Below are 27,047 nucleotides of genomic sequence, written 5' to 3'. Positions count from 1 at the left end.
CATATTTGCAGATATTACATGACTCCACCACAAGGTATGGTCTTAAGGGAACAGAATGTATTTCTTTCATAACTTAAACATCCATGCATTCATGTTTGATACAAACATAATAAATATTTTTTCACCTTTTTCCTTTCGTATTTTGTTATTTACATTACATTCACCAAACTTTTAGATTTTTCCAGCCCTCTATGAAAACCACTGCATGTTGTTGATCACATCCTCTGCTATTCTTGCCAACCTCTTATCAAAGATTCTTACAAAAATCTTGTGTTTTAAACATATTACTGTCCTCCAGTTTCTAAGTAAATTTAACAAATGTTTATTGAGCAACTTGGATATTCCTGTTATAGATAACTAAGGGATAAATAAGATATGGTCCTTACCTTTGAGGAACTCACAGTCTAGGGGAAGAAAAAGACCTATAAACATATTAACCAAACTATGATGTAAAATGTGCTAAGACCAATGTGTTTATAAAGAATTTTGGACTCACACATAAGGGGGTGATTAATTCTGCCTTCAAGGGCGAGGAAAAGCTATAGAAATTAAAGGGCATTACGTTGAAACTTGACACATAAGCAGGGGTTTCCAGAAGGGAAAAAGTGAGCAGCGCTATTCTGAGAAGGGTAAAGAGCACAAATGGCTAAGATGTGAAAAGATAATGGGGAAATGTGGGACATTGTTGGTGAAATGTGATTACATTAAGAAACTAAGGGGAAAAGCCTAGGGGTTAGGGGCTAGGGAAGGTTGGAGTTTCTGGCTAAGGAGTTTGGATTTTAGTTTGCAAGCAATTTTTTTTTCTTTTACAGACAGGATCTCCCTCTGTCACGCAAACTAGAGTGCAGTGGCATGACCTTGGCTCACTGTGACCTCAACCTCCCAAGCTCAAGAAATCCTCCCATTGTAGTCTCCTGGAAGCAAAAAATAGCTGGTAGCAACTCATGTTCAGTTATTATTATTATTATTATTATTTTGGTATTTTTTTTATAGAGACGGGTTCTCACTATGTGGCCCAGGCTGGTCTCAAACTCCTTGCCTCAAGGGCTCTTCCTGCTCGGCCTCCCAAAGTGCCAGAATTACAGGAGTGAGCCAACGGGTTGGGCCTAAAAGGTTTTGGAAAGGGAAGTGTGTTATGTTCACATTTTTATTGTAAAATACTTTATTTTGGTCCCCTAGAATGTAGGCTTTGTGAAAGTAGTAACCTTCTCTTAAAAAAAAGTGTACAGGTGGGGTCTCTCTCTGTCACCCAGACTGAAGTGCAATGGTACAATCACAGCTCCCTGCAGCCTTGAACTCCTGGGCTCCAGTGACCCTCCCATCTCAGCCTCCCAAAGTGTTGGGATTATATGAGCAAGCCACCATGCTGGGCCTGAAAGCACTAATCTTGAGTGTTTTATTATTATATACACAGTGTTGAGAAAAATTCAAGTGTAGAATAATTGCTTAATAATATTTGTTAAATAAATGAATGGTAGCTAATAGTGGAAACAGGTCTTTCAGGTAAGAGGCTTATGCAATAGTATAGGAAGTGATGGTAAGGGCCTTTGTTAATATGCCTCATTTCATCATCACAGTTAATCCCCATCAATCTGAAGTGACAAAGTAATTTGTTATCAAAATTGGAAAACATTGAAAATAAAAGAGAATGCATTTAAAATAATTCTGGAAAAGTAGGTAACATGGTGAGTATATCCCAAGCCCATTCACTGTCAGGATCTCAGCCTCAAGCAGGTGTCCAGCAGAGGAGAGAGAGAGAAAGAGGCTCTAGGAAATGGTCAAAGACTGAGAAAGACATGATCCCACATTGATGTGCTTGTTCTTCTGGGGATGTGCATGTGCATATGTACGGCTTGGTCTACTTTGCAGTTATTACCTACCCTTGAAGTTATTAAAGGTGTGTGAAATATAGTATATTCATAATATTTAAGGGAAAATATTTAAGAAAATACCACAATGGCTGGGACAGTTGCACAAGAAGAGAATCTTCCCATTGAGAGATCAATTCTGGGGCAGTAAGTGACCACACAGGAGGAGGTTGAATATTGAGTGTTGAGTTGAGGAGGTTGAGTGTCACCTGAAGTTGACATTACTGGCAAACCGTTTCCCTTTTCCTGGGTTCTTTTGACAGTTTGGTGCTGAGACACAGAGATTACAGGAGCTGTTTAGGTCAGAGTGAGGGGCGAATGCTTGCTTGTGCTTTAAGGAGACAGACAAGGTATAAGTTAGGGCTGTTTGAACTATTAAAGCACGTTAAAGGAAGACTTGGGTCTGTGCACTCAGCATGAACACATCTAATGGTAGATATGAGTTATTCTTCAGGCTGTGTTTCACTATTTCCAAACCATCTGTAAAACTCTCTTTAAAACTGCAGATTTCTCGGCTTCCACCGTGAGAATGTGGGGAAGATGCTTGGAGGGAATATACTGAGAGTGAAGGGGTTTGAGCCAAGCTGCAGCCACCTGAGGAAAGCCATCTGAGGAGGAGAAGGAGCATAGCTGGGTAACCAGAGGCCTGGGTGGAGTGTGGGGTGGCAGGCAGAAGAGGTCAGATTTGGCATTCATTTTCATATTCCTCACAATGTTTTGGAAGGGAAACTTGGTGAAAGGTAAGACTTCACAAAGTTAAGCAGACTGGGAGTTCAAACATCATAATTGAATATTAATTTTATAGTCTCAGGCTGGTAAGGCTGAGATATTTAGGTTTAAAAATGTTTTTAAAGGGGTATTTCTAATTCCCAGAAGCAGAAGAGTTTTTCTCCTATCTTCCTTTTGCTCAAATGGCCAATACAACAATAACAACAAAAGTGGTCATACTTTTAGTTCTTTCCTACTGCACCTTTCCAGTGTTTTCCTCTATATTCTTTCCCCATCACAACTCTTCAGCCTGTTTGGCTATCCTTTTTTTTTCAGCCCCCACTTACTGACACTGATGGTGATTCTGAACTTAGAAGAAAGAAAAATTCTGGGCTTAATATACTCTGCTCCTGCTGTCATTCTTCTTTCTGCTATTGATGTTGCAGGTTTTGTCCTTTTACCAGCTTCTGTGTGGCCATGTGCCATGCACCCACAGGCTTCCTCTTGCTTTACTCTTTTTCCATTTCCTCGAACTGCTGTCATATGTCTCACACAGCTCCGCAGGATTCAGTAACTCACTAGTTCACTCACTCACAGATATACATTATTTGTGTCTCTGGCCATCCCTAACAAGAGGCAGAAGTGAAGGGGTTGTTATTATTTTGCCAATAAAGAAACATAAGTCCAGCAAGGTCTTGATGAAAGAACGAAAGCCATTACAAATGCAGATTAACAAATGTTAACTCAATTACAGAAAAGTCTACTTATGTATGCTGAGAAATGACTGTATCTGGGGAGCTCTCAGTGGCATCCAAAGTAATGCTACTCAAGATTGGGTGCTTACCAAGTTAATCAGGTAAAAGAATGTGACATAGGAGTCCATGGTGATCATGGGAGGCCCCTCAGCAGAGCTGCTCCTACAACCACCCCTGACAGCCTGGACACTCAGCAGTGCTTCTGCTGCCATTGAGTCACTATGATGGTGGCTCTGCTGCCAGGTTAATCAGCTGCCAATTTAGAATAAGCACAGGGGTTGGATAGATGGTTAGAACTGATATTATTTAAAAACAGGAAAACTGTGAGCTAAAAAGTGAGATTTGCATTGGTTTTAAACAACATTAATTTGTGAGAAATGCAAATAAGATCCTCTGGAAATGCCAGGTGCCCACATTAGTGACTCTACAATTTGTGTAAGACAGAACACACAGAAACCTGGTGCTCACATTTTAAAATTTAAGAACCATAGTCATGCTCTTTTAACGACTCTGTGGCACTTTTACAAATGTCTCATTAACAATGTTTCCATATCGTAAAGCCAGATGGGAGAGGCTATCTTTTATTTATCAGCCTCAAAATAAAATGCTATCATCTCTGGGATTTGAAAGGAATTTTGGAGGCTTTAGTTTTCTTCCTCATCCCCTCGTTACGACCACTCCCACCCCCAGCCAACTTTTGTTATTGTTTTGAACTCCTCTGCACCAATGTGAATGCCTGTTAATTAAGCTGGTTTTGTTATTGAGCTAATTCCAACCACTGATTTCTATGCTGGCCTGAACCTCAGAGCTATTTGGGAGAGGTTATTTGAAATACATATATACATATATACATATTCTTGGTTCCCATTCCAGAACTCTAAATTGTACTTTCTATATGACATAGGAATCTGTATTTTTGGAATTTCTGCAGTGATTCTTATACAATCTTGTTTTTGGGAACTGTTGAAATGGGTAACTTTCCAATCTGATTAGTGTCTGCACTGGGATGCACAGAGTATCCCTATTGATAACTCTAAGATTGCTCTAGGCCAAAGAATCCCAAGGGTCATGGCAAAAGCATGTCATGTGTCTTCTTCTGCAGAGACTAGGTCAATTTATGAATCTTGTGGAGGCTCTGCCTGGGGTTGCAGAAATGGAAAATTGATTTGTTGTGGAATCACTCTGGAAAGTCTGTGTCTTTTGTGGGCTGCCTTCACTGACCTGGTTAGTACCCTAAAGTATTTTTAGGGATTGACAAGTATTTCAAACTGTTGAGAGCAATGTAAATTGTAGTGAGGATGTGTGTTTTGAGATGAGATTAGAAAGTATGTTTGTGCCATAGAGAGTGCCTGCTATGTAACATGATCTTTCTGTTTCAAGCAAATAAGCATCAATCTGTGCATTTATTACACTTTTAAATAATGCAATAAATATGGAATTTTTACAAAGGAGTGATACCATGAGATATATGTTTTAGAATGATATGCAGTTAGCAGGAAGCAGGATGGATTGGAATGGAATCCATTCCATTCCAAAATGGAAGTGGGGAGATAAGTACCAAGGTGGAAAAAACTTGATCTCAGACAGTGACTATCAGAAGATAGAGTCAGGAGCAGATTGCAAACTCATGCCTTAGGTAGGACTAGAAGAACTTCTTTAACTGACTTTGTGAGACTGGTTGTAGAAAAGGAGGAATGAGGGATGACTCCGATGCTTTAATTGTTGTGACTGGAAAGACGGACATACTCTAAACAGAGGCTGAAGAAACATTAGGAAGAGTAGGCTTTTCTCTGCTCAGCTTGACATGCCTCTCGGACATGGAGGTGAGCCTGTTCATTAGGTGGTTCAGTCTGATGCTTGGGGCTAGAGTTCAAGAGCAAGAAAGAGGAAATGGAGAACTTGGGGAGATTGGCCACTGGGGAAGCAATTTGATCCTTAGCGGGGTGGATAGGATTGCTCACGTGGAATGCACAAAATGAGAGGAAAACCAAGGATGAAGACGTGCACAAAAGAAAAAAGAGGCAGTATAGGTTCAGGGTCCATTAAAAGGAAAAATTGAACAAATTGTCTGAATACAGACAGGTGGAGTGAGGGCTGGGTGGCTGATGGGATGCTGGCTTTGGGTTGTGCATGGTAGTGGTGGTGAGGAAAATGGGGATGTGGGGATGTTCAATGAAGACTTCTCTCACACTAGCCTTTGGCCATAGGAGGTGCATGAGGAAAGTCAAATCAGAGTGGGAAATTAAGCTTCAATAAGCCAAAAAATGAAGTCCAAACAATTGTGAAAATCTCAGTGCCCATAGCACATGCTGCATACTAGAGTACAGAGTCAGGACTCAGGAGCCAGCAGAAGGACAGCCAGCAGTGGACTTGAAATCACTGGGAGTGGTCTGCAGGCCTCTGACTATGTTTTTGTCCTGGGACTTTCTTTAAACGGGCCAGCTACAGTATGTTGTGTGACAAACTATCCAAATGCAGAGGCCAAAGGATAGATACCCAGAAATAGGTAACTGTTTCAAAGACTTCCTTGCATTAATTTCTGAAACCCCAGTACTGTGCTTGGCACATAGTAGGCTATCAATAAAGGTCTGATGAAGGAATTAGTTAATGAACCAGAGTAGCAATTTCTGGGAGTAAATTAAATTCCTAGCAATCCTAAAAATGAGTGCTGGTTCAAAACAGTTCTATTGAGGTATTCTGGGGATGCTAGCCTCCCTGGCTAAGATGTCCAGGGGGAGCTCATTGACCAGAGAAAACTTCTGGGTCAGTTTTGTTATCCTTGATGGAATGAAAAAGCTCCCACCCTGATCCTCCCTGTAGAACAAACAGATAGTCTCCCCTTAAGATCCCTTTTCTTCCTTACGAGATTGGAGAGCTGATAGATAAAGAATAATGAACCCTATCAGAAGCCATAATTATCTCACACAATTTTAGTTTCATAAACTTGTAATGCTATAATTTTCTGTCTTTTCTTTGAACCATTGTTTTGAAAGACTGCAGTGTGTTCTTTATTTTCCCTGCACCAGGACTGCCGTCGCCCAGCATATCAAGTCCACTATATCACATTAATGGCTGCCAGCTCAACAATTTGATACTCGATCCCATATATCAACCACTGATATAATCCATTGCCATACAGTATATTTCATTTGCATTTATCTTTTCCATACACAGCACACTCTTTTATCACTCTTCCCATAGCCCCTTTTCTCCCCCCTGTTTATTCTCACTGACACACATCTATACTTTCTTCCTGGCTGTGTTATTAATAATCCCTACAAAGACCTTTCTCCCCCTTTTACCTTTTCCCCTCTCAGTAACTGACAGCTCCTTACAATCTGGCCTTTTAATACGGTAGAGTCAGGTCTGAATGAGGATGTTTCTTTGTTATTTTCGCAGACATTAGCATAGCTGCCTGAGCTGGTACTCAGGCACTTTCTCTAGATATGATTTATGACATCAATCCAATTTATGGCCATTTAAAGGAATGCTGAACTGGCTGTAAATCAGCAGAAGCACATAAAATACTCATGAGGACTGCTGGAATCCATCTGCATCAGCCTCCATCACCTGTAACAGCAGCCAATCAGCAACAAAGAGCTGGAGCTATCATATGGGCATAGGGAACTGATGGCAATGATAGGTGCATCAAGGAAAAACCACTCACTTGATGACAGTAGACAGGACAGACATGAATTTCAGGTGGCTAAGAAAAGTCTACAGTGGCAGAGGATGGGGGTGAAAATTTGATCTGGTAGCTAATAGGTGCATGTTAAGGAGATGTTGTAAAGGATCACATAGCAGTAACTACCATATTTTGTAGTGGTTAAAGTTTACAAAATAAATTCATGTGTGTTTTCTCATTTAAGCCTATTGGTAACCTTGATAATTAGGTTTTATTTTGTCTATTTTATCTATGAGAAACATGGCGGCTACAATTATTAAAAGGAAAAATTAAGTCTGTATTCTCCCTAACATTGATAGTGAAGCCAAAAATTGGTGAATTATTTGGCATTGTTGTAGTCAAGTAATTAATTGAGGAAAGACATTACAGTGCTTTAAATATATTGCTAGCCATTTAGTGGCATGTTTGCCACAGATGATTTATTCTCTCTTCGCATATAAGGATTAATAAACCCTTGAGAGTTTTCGGCTATTTTAAGGTATTTGTCTTCCAGCACACTGTTGAAAATAAAATAAAACAAACCCTTCAACTAAAGCTAGTTGTTTCTTCATCAGCTCTTTATCTCTTTGCTTGTTACATATATCCATCAATTTTCTCTTTCACTGTCCCTTACATTGTGCTGGTGCACATGTGCGAATGAATAATATTTTGGCCTATTAATTTTTATTTCTTGCTCTCTATAGTTTCCCTATCCCCCCCCACTTCCCCATTCAATCAGATAACTGATGTTCTGCCAGTTCCTCCCTGTGGCAGAGAGGACATTAGACATAGACTGGAAAACCTGCCTAAACTTTTATTCTCAAAGCTGAAGGATCAGAATGGGAGAAAATTTGGGGATAGAAGACTGTCTGGGAGAAGCAGATAGGGATGGATCAAACCCCTGCTGGGGACCCTGTCATCTATAGATATCCCTGTGCTGGGAGGAAGGGAAAATGGGAATCTGGAGTTACTGAGCTCTGGGAGTCTGGGCCCTGCTCATTGGCAGCATTGCTTGTTGGTCACAGACTCCATATGTGTTTATTACTTTAATTAAAAATATTTTCAGTTGATGATTCCTAAAATCCCATTTATGTATGTGTGCATGTGTGTGCATATGTGTGCATGCATCTTGATCTTTATTCATTTCACGATAAACTAGGGTTCAGATTTTTCTCCAAGTGCATTGATAACACATTCCCTGACATGCACATTTTCCCACACCTGGTCTTTCAGGGAGTTATATATTTCCTAATGATTTTTTACTATTTCCCTCACCTGCTTCCCTCCCCTCTCATAAATTATATCCCTTGGACAAACTTTTCCCCAACTGTGCATAAGTTGAACCTTTCAGAGAGGAAAGATGCTATAAAACATCTAATCGATAAATAACGCTGTTCTCTTCATAGAGTAAAAGAGTCAATCAATCTTTACTTCTCCACATAAATGTGCATATCTTATCATAGCTCAAACCCCCTTACAAGTATTTCCATGGGGGATTTCTTTTTGGTTGTAAGGGAGATTTTGTAGAAGTAAGGAAGGTACTTCATATAACCAAAATTCTTAGAGTTCTTTACAAACTAGATGGAGGAAGTGAACAGAAAAGCAAAAAAGGCTGTTCAAATTGTAGCTGCTTAGTACCTGTGTTAGACAAGATCTGAATGTTCTCCATGGATGTGCTGACTTTGAATAGGTCTGTTTTAATTTTCAAGCAGCATCTAGGACGTGGACAGTAATCCCTAAAGGGCTCTAGACTCTTCCTCAGCAAGACTTCACACATTCAAAAACTGTAGGCGAGTTATGCCTGGGATCATATAGTCATTGCCTTTGATTAGATTTAATCACTCTAATTTATGAAGGACATGAGTCGTTTGGTTCTGAATTGTAAAGACTGGTTGTGTATGTTTTATTAATTTGGTAGAAATTTTCCATCATACTACCTCATTTTGGATTTGTTTGTATGACTTACAATTCCCATCAACCTATTCTGTTCTTCAATGGGCTGAATTCCCTTTTGGGGTGGTAGGCTGAAGATATCAGAAGAGGCCTCGTGGGGAGCCAGGAGTTAGTAATCATGGTGGTAATTGCAGATTTCAATAAGAGAAGACCCTTTAAGGCAATGGTAGGTATCCAGGCTGGGGGATCTGAGATGTGGCATAAAGCAGCTCAGTTACCTACCTTGAGGTAGAATTTCAAACCACATATTATGTGCCTATCAACACAATTACCTCAAGTACTTACAAGCTGTTTAACCTTTGTCAAATTTATTAAACTCTCTCTGCCTCAGTTTCTTTATCCATAAGAGAGAAGAGCCCAGGATCTGATGGTTTTACTGCTGAATACTTTATTTGTAAAACAGGGATAGCAATAAAAGATTAATTGAGGTATTTTATATGAAGTGCTTAGAATAATTTGTGGCGCATACTTAAATGCTGAATAATATTGGCTATTAGTATTTTTGTTATAATTATTGCTTTGTACTTTATTCCTGGTATTTTTTTTTTCTTGCTAAGGCTAACCTAACTAAATTATATTACCATGATTTATTTAGCCTCTAGCTTCTTTATATTATGTCTAAATTGTTATGTTATCACCACTTCCTCATCTGTCAACTCCTATGATCCACATATGCTGTAATTTAACTTGCATATGTTCTCACTCAATGCCTATACATGGAATCAGTTCCATCCAGGCTCCATAAATCCTCATCAGTGAACACAGTGATCAACAGCAGGGATTCCCCTACCTTGCCCATCTGGTTTTCCATACAGTCTTTCCAACCTAGCTTTTTGATTATTTATCAACTAACTAGATGGAATTTATACTCCATCTATTTAAAAAAGGACTGAGGCAGTAAACATCAATAACGGAAAGCTAGCAATACTCTCAAAATGAGCTAGATTGCCATATTAAAGATTTAGAATGTGTGTGAAATTCTTTTCCTAAGAGCAAGGGTCATTAAACGCTAGAGAGGGTTGCCAGATTATTTAAACTAAAATATCAGAGCTTTAGGCTCACATATTTTTACGCAAGTGATATGTGAACACAGGGCAGAATTTTCAGACATACAGCCAGCAAGCAAGGATCCTTACTCACAGATCATATTACATCAGAACATCCTGTTAATTACCAGGTCATTTTACTAAAACAAAAATAACAAATAGGATTGATAAAAAGCTGTGGAAGAGATGCCTGGATTAAAGAAGCAGGCATTAAAAATATTAAAATGACACATGCTTTCAGTTAATTATTGTTCTAATCACAATTGTAGATTTATGCATTAAGAAGATCAATTCTTTCTAATCTTCTCTAATAAAAAGGAAAACATGGGTGTACATACGTGTTATGGACTCCATGTTTGTTTCTTTCCAAAATTCATATGCTGAAACTCTAACCCCCAGTGGGATGGTATCAGAAGGTGGGGCCTTTGGAAAGTAATTAGTTCATGAGGATGGAAACTTCATGATGGGATTAGTGCTCTTATAAGAAGAGACATGAGAAAGCTTGCTTCCTTTTTCTTTGCTTTTTGCCATGTGAAGACAGAGTAAGAAGATGTATATCTGCAAACCAGGAAGGGGGCCCTCACCTGACCAGTAGATCTGCCAGCACTTTGATCTTGGATCTTCTAGCCTTTAGAACTGCAAAAAATAAATACTTGTTGTTTGAACCACCCAGTCTATGATAATTTATTATAGCAGCCTGAGCTAAGACAATACTTGAAAATATGGTTCCCAGGCCCATCCAAGATGCTTTAAATCAGAACCTTCAGGAGAGATTCCCAGTGAAACAAAACATTTAACAGATATACATGTGATTTCTATTTTTGAGTGATGTTTGGAAAACACTGAGTTGGAAGATGATTTGGTAACCTGACCTGTCTCCTTTGTCTCCCACTGTGAGTCTTCATAGATTTATCTTAGATTAGGGGAAATCATTAATGCCGCCCTAGTGACAGATTATAAGTGAACATCATCAAAGGCCTAATGCCAGTTGGGTGCATTTACCATCTTTTAACCGTAGAATAATATTTTCAAGAAACTTTTGAGAATTTAAACCTACAAAATATGGTTATCCTCTAGTTCTGACACTTACGGTCTGTGTTACTTTGTTGAGGACACTGACTTTTGATGCCTTTGGTTTTTCTACCTATAAAATGGAAATAATTACATAGTAGGTTCTTCATAAAATTGCAAGACCAAATGAAACAAAGAGTAAAATCTTACATAGATGTTAGTTATTATTATTATCATTCTTTCATTGGTGCTTCAGCCACCTAGGGATAACTTTCCCCATTAATCTTCAATTATTTTCTTCTTCTCTTGTCTTTTCAATGACATAGCTATGGGTGCTTTTGTGTACTGCACAGACTCTGTTCTCTCTCTTTTTTCCTTTTCATATCTTTTTGATCCAGAGAGGAATACTTAGAGTTTCTATTCTTCATCCCTTCTTCTCTAAAGCCGAAGGCTGATGCCAACGCAGCCATTTTTATCCCTCAGAGTAAGAGGGGAAATATGAACTTGACTGTTGGCACTGCTGCTTTCTATGACTTCTCTTTTTTTAAAGGCAAAGTTATTCCACAACTTGACTAGTTGGAGCTGAGATAAATAAGCTTTCCAAAGCCACAGAACTCAGAATAGAACTTGGATTTCTGACTCATCAGAGGCAGTTTAAACATTTTCTCCATCTGTTCTAAAAGCATAAAGAGACTGGTGGTTCTTGTGCTTCACTTATTGGTAGAATTAGGAAGGAATGCCCATCCCATCTTAGCACATCTGCCTCCCCTATGGATGCATCCACCCACTACCTCATTCCCTGGGATGCCCGTTGCTCTAAAATTATGGAAATTATAGTACTCTGTGATACAGCCACAAAGGGATTGCAAATTTTCTGTTGTTCAGAAAGTTTGAAGACCTTGAGTGAACAGAAAGGAGAATAATATGATGTGCAGTCCAGGGTAAAATGTGGACAGCAGTAAACAAGAATAGAGGACTTGGAGAAAGCATGCACTTGCACATGATTTGTGTCTACTCTCGCATGTCACACATGGATGCGTATGCAGGCACAGACACTTGATTAAAAGGCCCCAGAATGGCTAGAAGAGAACTACCAAATCAGAGTTCAGAGACTCTGAAGGACTGCTTTCTATCTGATCCTAAGTGGTGAATCTGGGATTCTGTTTATTCTTTTCTAATAGATTTTATATTTTTCATGGTCTCTAATTCTTCTTAAATTCTAATAGGTATTGTTAAAATATAAATTCAAAAGTAAGAATATGATGTGGGGCCAGAGCACTACATTTCTAATGAGTCCCAGGAGATATCCAAGCTGCTGCTCTGGTGACCACATTTTATGAGCAAGGGGCCCACCACAGCCCTTAGTCAATAGCATGAACATTAAGCTGGAGAAGCGCTGACCTACCTACAGTGATTCTCGAACTTGGGCTATACATTAGAACACCTGAGAAACTTAAAAAAAATAGATCTATACCCAGACATTCTGATTTAGTTGTTCTGGAATGCAATGCAGCACGGACATTGAATTCTCAGGTGATTCAAATATATGGTTAGGTTTGAGAACTCTAGACTTTTATCTACACTCTATATTGTTGGTTCTCAACATATAATCCCAGGTCAGCAGCATCAATATTAATATCACCTGGGAGCTTGTTCGAAATGCAGATTCTCAGCCCCCACCCTCCCTAGGCCAACTAAACCGGAAACTCTGTGGGTGGAGCTCAGGAATCTGTATTACAACCTCTCAGATAGACACTAAGTTTGAGAACCTAGGTTCTAGTAGAGGGCTTGTGAAAATACATTGTTGCTCCCATTTGCCTAACTCTGTAGGTCTTGGAAAGGAGTAAGACCTTACTTTGAGGCCATGGGTCTCCATGAAGGAAATCAGGGAGAAAGAGAGAGGCATTATGGCTTTAGCAGAGTTTAGAAATGAACTTCACTAGAAAGGAAGAAAGTGGATTAAAAAAACGAAATTAGAAGGTAGGGGCAGGAAGTATGGGAGAAACTAAAATGCTCAAAATCATTTCCAATTTTGTTTAACATCTTTGTTCCCTAGTAGAAGGGAACTCTGTGGTCACAATTCATGCTTTGCTTGTTAATTGTGGGATTAATGAGAAAAAGCATCTAATGGCTTACATATAGGAATAAGAATCTATTTCCATATAACCTACTTATCTATAGACATTCATTCACTCAAGAAACATTTATTAAGTTCCTACTGTATCAGGCATTATGCCGGATGCTAGGGAAACTAGGATGAATAGTCACAGTTCTTGTTCTTAAAGAAACAAATAGTTTCTTTGACCTTCATGTAATTGTTTCTGCATTGATTCTTCATCTCATCTTCACATGTTTCTCAAACACTTACTGTGCACCAAACAGCTTATGAGGTGCTGGGTACAGGTTAGCAGATAAAACAGGTTAACCCTACCATATAGGGGATTGCAGTTTGTTGAGGAAACAAGCAAAATAGGTATGTGAATGAATATGTTATTACAAATTAGGATTAAATGTTCTGAAAGAAATGCACAGGATGTAATTATTGGAGTAACAGAAGAGGCACTAACTTCAGGGCAGGGAAGACCATCTTCAAAGGGACAATACATAAGCCCCAAAGGGAAGAGGCATGGTTACAGTCATGGTCAGCAGTCTGGGCTTTGGAATCTGATACCCTGACCTTGGCTGCAAAATTTAGTAGCTGTAAATCCTTGAACAAGTTACTTCAGTTTTCTCATCTGTAAAACGAGAATGGTGACAGTACTTACCTCATAGGGATCTCATGAGGATTAAATGAGATAATCTATATAAAGTATTTAGTATGATACATGGAAAATTTAAGCAATATCTTAGAGAAATGCACCCATCCATGTGAGTATTTATTATGAGTTGGCTTTACTCACATTATAGAAATACAGAGGCAAATAGGAAGCATTATTTTCCTCAAAGAGCTTACACAATTGTGATTACAGAGTTTACGCTCTAAGTACAAAGTTTGCACTATATAAAAATTATCATAGTGCACATGACATAATAATCATGTTACGGAAATAATACTAATCCATGTTATGGAAGAAGTTACCACAGACAAATAAAAAGAGAAAAATCCCATATCCCAGGATGGGGTGTTGGTAGACAAAATCTTTCCTAATTTTTTGTATGACAGATGTCAAAAGTGTTCCTAGTAAGCGTGTCTAGGGTACCTACCTTCTCTTTGGGAGCCCTGGGGAAGGCTACATTATTTTATATAACCATGCATGAAGGCACTGCCATATCTCCTTTCTCACTGCATGCTGAACTACTGAAACTACTGAAAAAATGTTGAATTGTTCAATAATTTATTAAGCATTGAACATTTTTTAGTGCATTATACTCTATGAACTGGGCAGTTTGGAAGTACCAAGAGGCCAAAAAGTAGTGTTTTGTGGCTTCAGAGACTTCAACACATATATTGATAATGATAATGGTAATATTATAAACATAATAAGTACCGTCTATTGAGTTTCTACTATATTCCAGGCACTGCTATATACCCTATATACACACTGTCTCATTTCATCCTCAGAAAAACCACATGAGGTACCTATTTTCATATTATTTTTTAAACATGGTAACAACTGAGGCTCAAGAAGTTAAATGACTTAGCTAAGGTCACCAGATAGAAAAAAATGAGATGTGATGGAAATTGTGTTTGATGCAAAAGCCTATGTTTCCTCCCCATCTCTCCATTCCACTGTATCTTTCTGTTGCTTTTTGTTGTTATCAAGGTAAACAAAGGAGCAAGCTCCATCTGTCTGTCTATTTCTTTCTCTTTCTATCTCTTGTTTTTGATTTCTCACACCTATCTGGCAAGAGGCATAGGTGGGGTTGGGATATGTATTACCTTCCCATCTAAGCCTGAACTTACCTCCATACATTCTTTTTCAATCTACAGTTCCAAGTGTTTTGCTAATTAGAGACAATTGTTCTTCTCATATACTTCTTGTCTTTTCACATATGAAGTAAAATGGAGAACTAAAGCAATTGTGAGAATGCAGAATGCAAAATAAGTTTACTTACATTTTCTGACTGTCTTGAAACCTTAAGATTTGCATTTAGGAATTAATGGTCTAGGAAATAGAGTTGCAATTATACTCAGTATCAGACTGATTGATATAATACTTTTAATTTCTGTTGTGTGGAAAGAATATAGTGCAACAAGATATAGTCATAATTTATTATGATTTTAGTGCTCATGAAATAATGATAATTATTGCTTCATCATTATTAAGCTGCAACATGTTTTCTGAGGTACTCCATAATTCATAAAGTGTTATGTGTATATGAGAGTAGGTAGCATCTTTTTAGAAGTGATGCAACTTTGTTGCTATCCTTGCTATAGAAAGATCAAGTAGAAGGATTTTGGGGATTGTTACCCCAATTTGTTCTGCCAGCATTTTGGTGGTTGACCCTACTACTTCTGTTTCATAAGAAAATCAATTTGGGATATACTATAAAACAATCAGAGAATTAAAGTAAGAAAATATCTATTCATTCACCTTATGGTTACCTTTCTAGGTCTCCGTTTTGTCAGCTACCCAGTTGATCCAGTTCCTTCCAGCTCTACTGTTTTGGCTCTCCAGTTAAAAATTGCCAAAACAGTCAACATTTCCTCACTTGTATTTTGTGTTTTCCAGATATGATTGTTGATGACTGATTTCTGAGCAATGATGTCAATGAAAAGTTAAAACTTTAGGCAAGTGGGAATGATTCATTGGTGCATCACATTAATTGTTCTCAACTTTTCTAAACTTACCAAGTTATGTAATTCATGAGCACCTAAAGTACCCTGAAATTTTTAAAACATTGCCTTAAAATATAAGGTTATAAGGCTTTATTATTCTTTTAAGACAAATGTAAAAATAGCTATCTCATACTAATATGTATTAGACTTGCAACATTGCATAAGTTATTTTATTTAATCTTGTCAATTCAATGAACTGTTCTCTTTATATCTAGTTCATACATGAAATAAGGTAGCACAGCAGATCATAAGGTTTCAAGATTACATGAGTTCAAAGCCTGACTTCATTGCTTACTTAATTATGTGGCAAGGATAATTTAACAAACCTTGTAAGTCTCAATTTTCTTAATGCGTACTGTAATGTACAAAATATAATAATACCTAACTCCATAGGGTTGTTCTGATAATTCAATAAGATAATAAATATAAAACTTTTTAGCATAGTATCTAGTATATAAAAATAATTTAATACAAGGGTTCTCAGGAGGCACGAGCAGTTCTCAGGCTCCCATGGAGATTTAGAATTGTCCAATGACCAAAACCCACCTTTGTCATCTTTAGTCCAGTCAACACATTTTACAGTTAGAGAAACTTGATTCAGTGTTATTAACTTTTATTTTTAAAATTTTAAACAAGAAATTTATTTATACAACGAGACACTTGATGTGAAGCCAAGCATGTAAAACAATGTCTAATCCTGTGGTTCCCATTGTACTGAGCAGAATCACCATGGCAACAACACATCATTGGTGAGGAGTGATGTCAGCAAAATGACAGAGAAGAAGTTCTCCAGCTTCTCTCCACTGCACTCCCACAGAATACCAACTGGCAATTATCCAGCGACAAGATTACCACCTGAATATTCCAGAAGTTGGGAGCAAAAGTGTGACATTCCCTTGAACCACAGAGCTGAGAAAAAATGTAATCAGATGATAAGAGAAATGAAATGTGCTCTGTGACCACAATGGCCACACCCCCAAACCCACACAGCACCACAAGCAGAAAAGTCCCCTATATGTACAGTTTCTACAGTGAAAAAAGTGAAGTAGAGGTGGGCATTCAGCTTTCCCACCATTCTGAACTTTTATGCAGGAGGATCTCTCCAGTCCTTTCCCATGGGAGGCATTGCAAGGGTCAATAGGACTAGCCCATCAGAGGTCAGTTAGAAACAAAGAATAGGGGTTGAGTGCACAACAGCCAATTCATAAGCCTTGGTGCCAGCCCCTACAGAAGTGGGCTTAGGCTACCCTGTATTGCTACGATAGATATAGTGGTAATGTGCTTAGAGATCAAAACAGACAGTCTGGTCAATGAAATTTTTGCACAGGTATACCATATGAGGATTGTCACAAAGTGAGACTGTGAAGACTGAAATAAATATTTACATATTCAGTGTTCAGACACTGATACACAACCACAAAACTCAAGAACAATTAGGGAAACATGACATCACCAAACAGTCAAATTAAACTGCCAGTGACTTGACTCTAAAGAGACAGAGATGTATGATTTTCCTGATTAAAGATTCAAAACAATTGTTTCAAAAAAGCTCAGTGACCTTCAAGAAAATGCGGAGAAACACTTCAGAAATTGTCAGATAAATTTAACAGAAAGATTGAAATAATAAAAAATAATTAAACAAAAATCTTAGAGCTAAAAAATAGAATGAATAAAATAAAAAATGCAATAGGGAGCATCAAAAATCAGATTCAATTCTTGTAAAACTATCACAAGACATATTATAACAAAAACTCTCAAAGGTCAAAAATATGGACAGGTTTATAAAAGCAGCAACTGAAAGAAAGCAAATAACATATGAATTTCCAATACATCTGGCTGCAGACTTCTCAGTTAAGAAGGCCAGGAAGAAGTGGGATGATATATTGAAAGTACTGAAGGAAAAAACCAAACAGCCAATCAAGAATACTGTACCCAGCAAACATAGTCTTCAAAATGAAGGAGAGACAAGTACTTCCCCAGACAAACAAAAGCTGAGGAAGTTTATCACTACCAGACCTGTCTTACAAGAAATGCTAAAAAAAATTTTTCAAACAGAGGAAAAGGCAATAATGAATAACATAAAAACATCTGAAGTTATAAAACTCACTGGCAAAATTAAGTATATAATCAAATTCATAATACCTTAATATAATCATAGAATATAAACCTCTTATATCTTTAGTATGAAGATTAAAAGATAAAACTATTAAAATAATAGCTATAATTGGTTAGGGAATATGCAATCAAAAAGCTGTAAATTGTAATATCAAAAATTCAAAATGTGGAAGTGGAGAGGAGTTAAATTATATAATTTTTTGTGTTCTTGGCTTTTTGTTTTTACTTTTTTAGCAATGAAAGTAAGGTTGTCATTTTAAATAATTCAGTGTCTGTGATTATAATTGTTCAAGATTATTGAGCTAATACGTGATGCAGCTGAAACCTGAATTCAATGCTTACCAATGTACTGTGTTTCCAGAGATGTCATTAGTCTACAATAATTTGTGAGCAATTATACCCAATATTTGCAGGAATATGCTGGTTTGAAACTATTGTTTTGAAGGTCTTCACCCTGTTAGATCAATTCTCTACCTAGCAGCAAAGTGACCTTCTAAATATATAAATAGAATCACAGCACATTCCTTCCTAAGCTCCTCCGATGGCTTTCCATTGTTCACAAGATAAAAATCCACATTTCTTATCATGGCCTGAAAGGCTACATGATCTGGTATCTGCCCTGCCTCTTACAACTTCCACTTTTTACTCACTCTGCTCAGCAATACAATGTCTTTCAGTTCGTTGAAATTGACAGTCTATTCACAGCATCAGGGATTTTACACATGATATCACCTGTAACTGGAAGAATATTCATCTTTCTTTTCTTTTGGTTAATTTCCTTTCATCTTTTTACCCTCAGCTTACATATTTTATTTTCAGAGAAGACACTGTTGACTACACCACTTCCTTAGTTTCTCACCTCTGATAAATGACATCAGTACTTCTTGGCACTTATTACAAGTGTTCATTATGTATGTATGTATTTATTTGTGTTTATTTGATTAATATTTGCCTCTACTATATACTGTTAACCTTATAAGAGTAGAGACTTATTTGCTTTGTGCAATACTATGTGGACTGCAAAAAGAATCTCATTTATTTATAGGCATCCTTTGCCAGACATTCTACCATTCCAACAAGTTTGAGCCTCCTTGAGATATATATGTACCTGTGGTTGTGTTATCATATGGAAAGTTTTATGGGAAAATGTCATAAATATTTTGTGTTTATTATATAACTTTATCAATTTTTAACTATGTTCACTTTACATTTTTAAAATATAAAATAATTCAGATATGGTTGAAGTCTCCATTCTATTCAGAGATAATCATTTTGTTGAATTTGGTCTGTTTATCTCCATGCCTGTTTATATATTTATTATTATAGATGTATATATCTTAAATAATATGGAGCTTTATTTAGCATATTTATAAATTTCATGCCAAGAATTTATCATTGTGATTATATCATACTGCATTATTCTTTTCTTTTCTTTTTCTCCATATTATATTTTAAATTTTTATCTAGGTTGATATCAGTGGTTCCAGTTTATTAATTTTCATGAATATATCATATGAAATTTGATATATATACTGCATTTATTTGTTATCTTGATGATGAACATTTATGCCATTCCCAGTTTTTCCTATCTATATTGAGGCTCTAATGAACTAGTTTTTCATGCCTCTCTGTGAAAATCTGCAAATTTTCTCTAAGAATTAATCCTCAAAGTAAAGGTTTACAGTCAAATAACCAGTTCATCTTCAAATGTGCTAGACATTTTCAAAACATTATTCAAAATATACTGATTTATTTTATGTCAGCAGGATATGAGAGTTGCTTTTTCTTCATAGTCTTGTCAGTACTTAACATTGTTGAACTTTTTAAGGTTGATCATCTGTTGGTTGTGTAATGGTATTTTCTTGGCTTAAAGATTCTTCGTATCCTGAAATACAGTAGATATTCAGCAAATAGTTATGGTTTATGGTATTACTGCAGAATAATTCATATTAGTACCTGAATTCAGTTTTATGCATATCAGGGAGATGGTATTAAATATGATCCCAGTAGATGAATATCTCCAAAAATGATGACATTCAAAGTAGAGTGTTGTTAGAAGATTAAGAAATCCTTCCTCTCTCTTGTTACCTCCAGTAAGTGAATAGTGAAATGAGCATCTTTTTTGAATTACAATTTTAACAGATAATGTATTTTAAATAGAAATGTTAGTGGAAGTTTCTCTTTCTCTTCTTTTTTGTTTCCTTCCCTGCTCTAGGAGGCAGCAGTGTGACCTGAGGAGGTAAGGAGATGGCATGTGGGATATGGGGGATGAAGGGGTATTAGTCACACCCAAGGAACTAGTGGCTGGGCCAATGGCCAAGAAGCAGCCCTGCTGGGATCTGAAGAGATGTTGATGCAGGGAGGCTGCGGGACCAAGGGCTGCTGAGGTGTACAGCATGGTCCAGAGATTGGTTACTGACAGGAGGATTAAGCACTTACTGACAGAGAAGGGATTTATACACGTAGAAAAAAAGAAGACAAGAAAGAACCCTCAGGTAGTAAGTTGGAATTGATAGTACATATTTTATCCAGCAGAAGCAAGCTTGTCAGGGTGTGTTCTTAAGGCAATTAAAGGAAACAAGAACGGGAAGGGAAATATGGCATGCATTTTCAAGCCTCTTCTTGCATTCACTCTGCTATGAAACAAGTGACCAAAAACAAATTACTTATCTAAACAGACTACTAACTTACAGGACACATGGCTTGGATACAGGCAGGTCACATTAGTTGAGGCCATCATTATAATTCATCAGCTACATACTCCTTCAGAGAACTGTCCTACAATTACAAACACAGCCTTATTATCCCTTAAATGGGCTATGAAATGAGCTATTGGTAAATATCTCCTTTGGTAAATCGTTCCTTTGGTAGATAGCTCATTGATAAAATATTCATGCTTTCTCCACTTTTTGTGGTCATACAATTATTTTCAGTGTATTTGTTGTGTTTATGACTTCAACCTCATACATTTTTAGGTCTATTGGTGTTAGACAGTTTCTGTTTATTTCCTGATATAAAATGAGAGAATTAAAGCATTTATCACTTTTCCATAATTATTCTTTTATCTGTGTCATCTTTTGTCTATGCTATATTTTAAGATTTATCTTAATATTTATCAGCTTTATATACTATGTCTTTCATACTTTATCAGTTGATATCACATACTGAAACTCACGCATGCAATTCACAGTATTCTAATTACATACATATTATTCACTGTGGGACCAAGAACTGTGTGCAAGTCAGAGAAGGAATTGTTACTCAGCGTCAGTCACTTAAACTCTATGATAGGGAAATTTTCTAAGCATCTCATTTTAAATGATTCCCTTTTCTATACTTTTAAGCTTTCTTCCCTTCTTTTGAGTGATATTTAAATGTATATCCTAGACCATCCTCTTTCTTGGATCACATATTCTTTTTTCATTTTCTTGGAGTATCTTCTTGTGTAATATCATTTATTCATAGAGTATATGAGTTGTAGACTTTCTAATTTCTTGCCTGTCACTAAGTGCCCTAATTTTTCTCTCCCATTTGATTGATACTTTTTAGGCATAAAGTTTTGATTTTGACTCTTTTCTCCTAAAGAAGGTTGCATTATTCTCTGCTCCTTAAGTTGTTGAATATTTATAATTATCATTAAAAGCATAAAATTTCACCTGGATATGGGTGTTTTCTTTCATTCTGTTAAGTATGTAATTGGTTCTTCAAACTAACAGATTTAGTGCCTTTCTTCAATATGGGGAAAATTATCTTATTATTTTTCTGAGCTGCATGCTGTATTGTTATCATCTCTACCTCATTGATATTCCAATAGATCCTAATTGACTCTCAAACATTTGAATATAATCTGCAGAATTATATGCTATCAAATATGTACATGTATATTACTAAATGTTCTGTATTCTGATCTATTCCATTCCATTTTATTTTATTTTTAAAAATGCTGATTATAGAGCACTAATCTGATATCATGACCATATTGGTTTGCTTGGGCTACTATAACAAAATAGCAAAGACTGGGTGGCTTAAACAAAATAAGTTTATTTCTCATAGTTCTAGAGGCTGGAAAGTACCATCATCTGGGTACCAGTGACCCCATTTCTGGTAAGGGCTCTCTTCTTGGTTTACAGATAGCCACCTTCTTAATATATTATATCCTCACATAGTTGAGAGAGCACTCTTGTGTCTCTTCTTATAAAGGCACTAATGCTATTGTAAGAGCTCCACCTTCATGACCTAATTAGCTCTCAAAAGCCCTATTTCCAAATACAAACCTATTAGGGGTTAAGATGTTCAAAATATAATTTTTAGGAAACACAATTCAGTCCATTGCAATGACTCAGTAATGGGATATATCTTCATCTTGAAGCACCATATATTTGGTTAATATGCCTTTTTAAAACTATTCTTAACATTTCTATCTTTCATATTTTTCAGTTCTTTTCTTTTGATATATATGTTACAGTTTTAATTTTATCTTTTGTGTTAGTAAATTGGTTTTAAGCTGATCTTGATGTATTAATTTGTCAATCTGCTTCATTTGAAATTTTCTTTTGTTAATTATGTTTTTAATTTCAAAGAACAGTTTCTTACTTTCTAAATACTGTTTATAAAGCAGCCTATTCTTGTTTTATGACTACAATGACCTCTTTTTAAAAATTAAAATATAATTCACGTAACATAAAATTCACTATTTAAAAGTATACAATTTAGTGGAGTATTTTTGTGTATTGATTATGTTGTATAATCATCACCACTATATCTGCACCTATTAGCAGTCAGTTCCAATACCTCCCTTTCCCTACTATTTTTCTTTCTGGTGGATTTACCTAATGTAGACATTTCATATAAATGAAGTCATATAGTATGTGGCTTTTTGTGTCTGTTTTCCTCCACTTACAACAATATTTTCAAAGTTCATCCATGTTGTAGCATGCATCAATTCTTTATTCCTTTCCTTTTTATATCGCTAATATTCCAGTGTATAGACATACTACATTTTGTTTACCCATTCATCAGCAGATAGAAATTGGTTGTTTCTAAGTTGAGGCTTTTTGAATAATGTTACTAGGAACATTTGTGTACATTTTTTTGTAAAAATGTGCTTTCAATTTCATACATTTATATTTAAAAGTGAATTGCTGGTTTATTAGTCCATTATCACACTACTGATAAAGACATACCCGAGACTGGATAATTTGCAAAGGAAAGAGGTTTAATGGAGAACTCACAGCTGCACATGGGGAAGCCTCACAATCATGACAAAAGGCAAGGAAGAGCAAGTCTCATCTTACATTGATGGATGGTAGCAGACAAAAGAGCTTGTGCAAGAATCCCCCCCCTTATAATAACCATCAGATCTAACGAGACTTACTATCACAAGAAAAGCAAAGGTAAGACCCAACCCCATGATTCAAATACCTCCCACTGGGTCCCTCCCACAACACGTGGGAATTCAAGATGAGATTTGGGCAGGGACACAGCCAAATCATATCATTGCACCCCTCACCCCTCCCAAATCTCATGTCCTCACATTTCAAAACTAATCATGCCTTCCCAATAGTACCCCAAAGTCTTAACTCATTTCAGCCTTAACCCAAATGTCCACAGTCCAAAGTCTCCTCTGAGAAAGGCAAGTCCCTTCCACCTATGAGCCTGTAAAATCAAAAGCCAGTTAGTTACTTCCTATATACAACGTAGGTACAGATATTGCATAAAGCCATTCCAAATTGGAGACATTGACCAAAACAAAGGGGATACAGACCCCATGCAAGTCCAAAATCCAGCAGGGCAGTCAATTCTTAAAGCTCCAAAATGATCTCCTTTGAATCTATGTCTCACATCCAAGTCACACTGATGCAAGAGGTAGTTGGTTCCCATGGTCTTGGGCAGCTCTGCCCCTGTGACTTTGCAGGGTATCACCTCCCTCCTGACTGCTTTCACGGGCTGGCATTGAATGTCTGTAACTTTCCCAGGCACGCAGTACAAGCTGTCAGTGGATCTACCATTCTGGGGTCTGGAGGATGGTGACCCTCTTCTCACAGCTCCACTAGGCAGTGCCACAGCAGGGACCCTGTGTGGGGTCTCTGACCCCACATTTCCCTTCTGCACTGACCTAGCAGAGGTTCTCCATGAGGGCCCTGCCCCTGTAGCAAACTTCTGCCTGGCCTTCCAGGCATTTCCATACATTTTTTGAAATCTAGGCAGAGGTCCCCAAACCCCAATTCTTGACTTCCATGCACTTGACTTCCATGCACTTCCATTCCACTTAAAGGCTCAATACCACGTGAAAGCTGCCAAGGCTTGGGGCGTGCACCCTCTGAAGCCATGGCCTGAGCTTTACATTGACTCCTTTCAGCCACGGCTGGATCAGCTGAGATGCAGGGCACCATCTCCCTAGGATGCACACAGCACGGGGACCTGACCCAAAAAAGCATGTTTTCTTTCTAGGCCCCCAGGCCTGTGATGAGAGATGCTGCTGTGAAGATCTCTGACATGCCCTGGAGACATTTTCCCATTGTCTTGGGGATTAGCATTCCTCACTACTCATGCAAATTTCTGCAGCTGGCTTGAATTTCTCCTCAGAAAATGGGATTTTCTTTTCTATGGCATTGGCAGGTTGCAAACTTTCCTAATTTTTATGCTCTGCTTACCTTATACAACTGAATGCCTTTAACAACACCCAAGTCACCTCTTGAATGCTTTGGTACTTGGAAATTTCTTCCTCTAGATGCCCTAAATCATCTCCCTCAAGTTCAAAGTTCCACAGATATCTAGGGCAGGGGCAAAATGCTACCAGTCTCTTTGCAAAAACACAACAAGAGTCACCTTTGCTACAGTTCCCTACAAGTTCCTCATCTCCATCTGAGACCACCTCTGCCTGATCCTTATTGTTCATATCACTATCAGCATTTTTGTTAAAGCCATTCAACAAGTCTCTAGGAAGTTCCACACTTTCCCACATTTTCCTGTCTTCTTCTGAGCCCTCCAATCTGTTCCAACCTCTACCTGTTGCCCAGTTCCAAAGTCGCTTCCACATTTTCAGGTGTCTTTTCAGCAACAACCCACTTCTGGTATCAATTAACTATATTGGTCCGTTTTCATGCTGCTGATAAAGACATTCCCAAGACTGGGCAATTTACAAAAAGAGGTTTAATGGAGAACTCTCATTTCCATGTGGCTGGGGAAGTCTCACAATCATGGTGGAAGGCAAGGAGGGGCAAGTCACGTCTTACATGGATGGAGGTGGGTAAAAAGAGCTTGTGCAGAAAAACTCTCCCTTAAAATAACCATCAGATCTCATGAGACTTACTCACTATCATGAGAACAACACAGGAAAGATCTGCCCCCATGATTCAAATACCTCCCACCGGGTCCCTCTCACAACGTGTGGAATTTCAAGATGAGATTTGGGTGGGGACACTGCCAAGCCATATCAGCTGGGTAACATGGTAAATTCGCTTGACTTTCTAATGAACTACCAAAATATTTTAACAGTGGCTTTATCATCATACACTCCTACTAAAAGTGTATGAAGGATCCAACTACTGCACATCCTCCCCCCAACTTGTTGTTTTCTGCTTGTTTTTGCTTTTTTTTTTTTTTCATTGTAGACATCTTTGTGAGTGTGTAGTGATTTTGATTGTGGTTTTGATTTGCACTTTCCAAATGATGAATGCTGATGAATATCTATGTGCCTAGTTGCCATTTGTATATCTTTGGAGAAATGTCTATTCAAATCCTTTGCTTGTTGTTTAGTGTATTATTTGTTTTTGATTCTTTCAGTTGTAAGACTTTATATATTCTGGATACTAGACGCTTACTGATATATGCTTTGCAAATATTTTCTCCCATTTTGTGGGTTATCTTTTCACTTTCTTTTAGTGTATTTTTTATGCACAAAAGGTTTTAATTTTGATGTGGTTCAATTTATCTATTTTGTCATTGATTGTTTGTGCTTTTGGTATCATATCTAAGCAACAGGTCTAATCCAAGTTCATGGAGACTTATGTCTGTTTTCTTCTAAGTTTTAACTCTTCAATTTAGGTCTTTGATCTTTCTTGAGTTAAGGTTTGTATAAGATATAAGCTAGAAATTCAAATTATTTATTTTGCATGTAAATATCTGGTTTTCTCAGCTGTATTTATTGAAAAGACTAGTCTATTCATTCAATTATTTTGTTATCTCTGCTGAAAGTCAATTGGCCATAGATGTATGGGTTTATTTCTGGATTTTCCATTTTATTCCTTTGGTTTATATGTCTTTCCCATGCCAGTATTATCTTGTTTACTGTCGCTTTGTAGCAAGTGTTGAAATTGGGATCCTTCTAACATGTTTTTTCTTTTCAGATTGTTTTCATAGTCACTTGCATTTCCATAAGAATTTTAGGATTAGTTTGTTCATTCACCACTGCCTCTTGAATTTTTCTGAAGCATGAGACTACTTTAAAATATAATTTTATAATATATTTTTGTCCCTAATGATCTATCATTCCTCTTTTTACTTATCTTGATTTTACTCATCAGTGTTCTTTGTTTTTCTCAATTGTTTGATCTTCTGTATAAAGTAGGTGTCCATGTGTATCTGCTGATGAAGTGAATGAGTAAGTGACTGTCAATAATAATGGGTACAAGTCAGGTCAAAACTTATCCCCTCTAGATTTATTCCTTGCTGAAATGCCAGGAGTGACTCAGATTAATACATATTCTACACAACTCGTGATGATTTATGTGCTTAGTTTAAGGCATAAATATTATTAATATTCTTAAGTAATTTTATCTTGTTTATTCCTTTAGATGGAGATAAGATCTTTTGTGTATCTGTTTCTTTCCTTCTCTCTCTCTTTCAACTTCTCCTTTCTTGTCCTGCTTTCTTCTACCCCAGTGGTGCTAGTAATGCAGACTCATTAACCCTGAATTCAGCTGAACAGGAAAAGCAGTCACTGGGCAGATTTACTTCATCTTTACAGTTTCTCTTGGGTTCATACAATTATATGGTAGTCTTTCCCTGGTCATTGACTTAGGTATTAGAAAGTCCTAAATCATACAAAAATTTACAACTGATAAAATAAATCTTTATGAGAAAACTCATCTCGAGAGAGCTAGTAGAAACTATATAATCTACATACCATTTAATAAATGTAAAAGG

The sequence above is a fragment of the Colobus angolensis genome, unplaced genomic scaffold (genome assembly GCF_000951035.1).
Source record: "Colobus angolensis palliatus isolate OR3802 unplaced genomic scaffold, Cang.pa_1.0 Scaffold190, whole genome shotgun sequence".
Classification (NCBI taxonomy): Eukaryota; Metazoa; Chordata; class Mammalia; order Primates; family Cercopithecidae; genus Colobus; species Colobus angolensis.
The sequence above is the reverse complement of the archived record's forward strand: the minus strand, read 5'-3'. Positions refer to the sequence as shown.